This window comes from Lolium rigidum, unplaced genomic scaffold, assembly GCF_022539505.1.
Source record: "Lolium rigidum isolate FL_2022 unplaced genomic scaffold, APGP_CSIRO_Lrig_0.1 contig_9424_1, whole genome shotgun sequence".
NCBI classification, from domain to species: domain Eukaryota; kingdom Viridiplantae; phylum Streptophyta; class Magnoliopsida; order Poales; family Poaceae; genus Lolium; species Lolium rigidum.
In genome coordinates this window covers 690664-694722 of record NW_025901530.1, presented here as the reverse complement: position 1 = coordinate 694722, position 4059 = coordinate 690664, and the positions used below count along the sequence as shown (strand labels likewise).

At 48.2% G+C, this 4059-nt stretch overlaps 1 long non-coding RNA gene across 1 annotated transcript; it reads right to left on the bottom strand.

Moving 5' to 3' along the window:
- Positions 1-421: 421 nt before the first annotated feature.
- On the bottom strand, positions 422-859 carry LOC124682348. The gene is made up of 3 exons (XR_006996263.1): positions 768-859; positions 617-680; positions 422-528 (listed from the first exon to the last, which is right to left on the bottom strand). It is a non-coding gene; the product is annotated as an uncharacterized LOC124682348 (long non-coding RNA).
- Positions 860-4059: the final 3200 nt, after the last annotated feature.

Below are 4059 nucleotides of genomic sequence, written 5' to 3'. Positions count from 1 at the left end.
GTTTGAACCTGAACACGGCGATGAGTTATAATCGGTGGGTAATTGCAAAACAAGCAAGCACAGGGTTGCAGCCAAACTAAAAAAAAATGAGTACTTCTTGTTCATGAGTAAAAATACTATATTATTTGTATCCGTACTAATCCACCTAGAGCACATGTAGCAATTGACAGCTGATTTACACGATAATCTAATTCTACTCTATCAAGTTTCCAATGAACATCATCTTAAGTTAGGGCCACAAGAAAATGTGGAAAGCAAACATATCAATTACACCTACTCAACAATCTGGTATACAGAACACGATATCAGGTTTCTAGTGAAAATCATCTCAAATGAGGGCCACTTGCAAATGAGGGAAGCAAACATATCAATTATGTACCTACTGCAACAATCTAGTATACGCCACTCATCTAGTATTACTAATTTGCTGTTGTGACACTATACTCATACTTTCCAGCTCTTTTTGACCACACAATCAGTATTGCCTGGGAACTTGTTAGTAATGTCAATGCAACTGTAACAATGGACCTGCCACAACGAACGACATTTGCCGATAAATTTTCTGATCTTCTGAAATTATGTGATGTGGCAGAAAGATTGGAACATTAACTCTTACTTTTGCTTCCAGCTATGCTTGCCCTTCAAACCTCCTGCGTCGCCAAGCGTGGAAGATGCTGCAGCTGTATATAATACATGCATTAAAGAACGAGGTTCCTGATTATAGGACATTCCAAAGAGAACATTTCAGTGATGAACCGGGAACTTACTGCTAGAAAGGGACCTCCCATCAGGGCTTTCTATGTCCTGAAATATGACATCATAAGTCTCCTTTAGATTGCCAGGATAGTACAGCTCGTCAGCACACAACACAATTGACAAGCATAAGTCTATTATAACACACGGAAGTTCCAAGTTCAAACAGATAGGGCAAGACATTGCCAGAGCATGAAAGTTTTAATTAGTCCTAGGCTACCAGGGAGCGATGGTGAAGATCAACATGATAAAGTGACTGGACAACTTTTAATCATTTTCAAAGGTAAGTCATAGTATGGTTTAACCTCTGCCATAATATACTCATAAAACTTGCTATGAACAAGTTACTTCCAGTAAGATGCTCCAGTGTTAAAGAAGATCAATGTGCAAACTAATAAGTTCATAAATGGCTGAAAGTTGTAAATGACACTATGTTCAAATACTCACCCTTTAAAAATGCAAATGTGGTTTACCAACCGATGTTTTATGTTATAAGAGGAAACATCGGTCACCTATAGACTGACCTACTGTCAGTTGTAAGACAATCTGGCAAGCATGCCTGAACCTTGTAATAACATACTGAGTAAAAAGAATAAAACCAAGAATGGCCACAAATGTATTAGAGTGTTGTTCTCAGGTGTGCTGGTTTGTACATCAATATTATCATTAATCCACGACGAGCGTTTGTACAGGTTTAATTCATCAGTCATGTAGTATATAGGTTAGAAAACCCCAATGGGCGCAATAACATACGGAGTAATACTCTTCAGCCAGTCACCAAAATGTCCAAAATCAGTTCACCGCGACCTACTATTGAACTTTACAACAAACTGAAGTCAGTCACCAACAAAACAACTGCAATGTTCCCCTAACTCACTTGCTGCGGAATTCTAATCCAGAATTACAATTGCATCCACGCACCGGTCACACTACAAAACCGTCTTATTGGGCAGTAACCAGCAACCACAATTATATGATGACGACCGACACCCTTAGCATTCCAAATGTCCTTAATCGAATTAATAACAAACAAACGCCACATAGAGCAGAGAGGAAGAGACAGAAGGGGAAGGAGATGCAAACCTGGACGAATCTCGGTGATGCCCATGCCGCTTGACCCTGAATCGCCACCGGCTCCTGCCACCCTCGGTCAGAGGTGGTCGTACCTGCGACGGTGTCGTCGAACGCGACTGGCGACGGCCGGCGCCTCCTGGCGCTCTTCGCAGCGGCGCCCTCGAGCGCATGGCGCGGCCGAGTTCCTCGGCCCAGCTCCTCCCGATGCAAGGCAAGAGTTGCTGAGGCGCGACGGCGGCTGCTCGGGGGCGCCGTCCGCTGGCGGCGCGAAAACTCGGCGGCGATTTTGGAACTACCCTATGGGGATGACCCAACCAATGCTACCTAATCTATCCTGCTAGTCAATTGTTCAAGATTAGACAAGATCATGCAGGCAGAGATCCTTGCAAATCCAGATGACAGTAATAGGCAGAGATCATGCAGGAAGATATACTCACTCAATTGTAAACATATTGTTAAATCCATGTTTTTACTTACTCGTATTATGTTTGACCCCAAAGGGAGGAGAACAGAATGCCTGAAGATTCAAGGTGGGTCGAAGCTATTACACCAAGAAAGTCATTATGTGGGCCAAAGCCAGCCTGAAACTTTATAAAAATCCTCACTGGATTTGGCGAGTGCATTTTCAACAAAACAAATTAGTGTCAAGAAAGTTATAACAAAATAAAAAGTTATAAAGACATTTCAAACATCACCACTCCAGCCTACACCACACACCATATATTACAAGTGACAATCAATGAAGGAAGCGTATGCTGACAGAGTTGACAAACCTAGGTGGAGGAGGACAACGTTCTAACTTAGGAGAGCTCCCATCTGCTGTTCCTCTCCGTTTGTTAGGACGCCATAATCCATGCTGTGCAACCACCTCTGTCTCCGGCATCCCAGCTGGTGCATGAAATGGGAGGACGTATAGATCCGAGAAAGTAAACATTGCATAGATACAGGACGGAGTACAGGAGAAAGGAAAAGAGGATGAGAGGGTGGGGAGGATGAGCGTACCTGCAGTAGCCAGCCATAGACAGCATGGACACCAACGTTTTCCCTTCCGTAGGCGGTGTAAAATCTCCTAACAACCCAAACCCTATCTGCGAAGAAGGAATGAAATTAGGCAGCAACGAAAATGCGAAGAAGCTCAGATGACCAAGGTAGAGGAGTCGGTGTGTTGGCCGGTCCCGCGCGTGGACTTGGCTGCCGCCGCCATCCATGGCCTGCTCCGCCTCGTCGGCCTTGCGCGCGGCCTCCTCCTCGTTGAGGTGCTTGAGCCCAGCACTTGGGAGATCTTCTCCTTCTCCCACCGCCCGCCGGCCCACACCACCACACCACTGCCACCCTCCGCGTCGACGGCTTCCAAGTGACGCCGGCCGTCGGGGGCTTCAGCGGCACATGGTTCCAGGGAGCAGGAGACATCTCGGCCCGGGGCCCTCCTCCGGAACCTGCTCCGCCACGGCAGCCGTCCCGTCCGGCCCCCTCTGCTCTCCTGCAGCTCGCCTCCAGCAGGAGGATGCGCGAGGAGGCCGCCGGCGTCGGGGAGGCGCGAGCAGGTCGCGGCGGCCAAGGGCGCCGTGCGCACCCGACGGCGCCGCCGCACGGAAGCCTCGCTCGCGTGCGGTCTCCCGTCCGTCTCCATGCCGGGGAGAGCGGCGCGCCACCATTGGAGAGGAGGAGAGAGGAGAAACGGGGATTGGGTGGAAATGAGGCCCGGGGATTGGAGGAGCGATCTAGGGTTTCACCCGTGCCCTGTGGAGAGGAAAAACAAGGCGACTGAAGGAACGGGCGTGTCTGCCTCTCGTCATCGGGGCCCGCACATGGCCGGTCCCACGCGTCATGGAGCCTTTCCGAAGCCGAAGGAGTGAGAAACATTTTGACCGATCCAACGGCTGTGGTGAAAAGTGGGGTAGAAGATTTACTATGCAGAGGCAAACGTGTGATCCAGATTGATTTGCCCCTTTGGATGGGCTGGTTGGCCGGGTACTCTAGCATCATTTATAGGAGAAATTGATGAGGATTTACCAATGATCCCCTTTATTTGGTTTATAACTCCGCAGAACAAGAATTCCCCTTTTTCACTTTTAGAAACCTATACGGAATAATATTGAGCTAGGATTTTGGAGGGTCATTTTTTCAACAGGAGAAGCACCCTGGGCCCTGGGAGCTCACCTCGAGAGGCTTGAGGCCCAAAAGAGACCAGGTGGCATGGGTGCGCCACCCACACTCTTTCGGCCATCGATC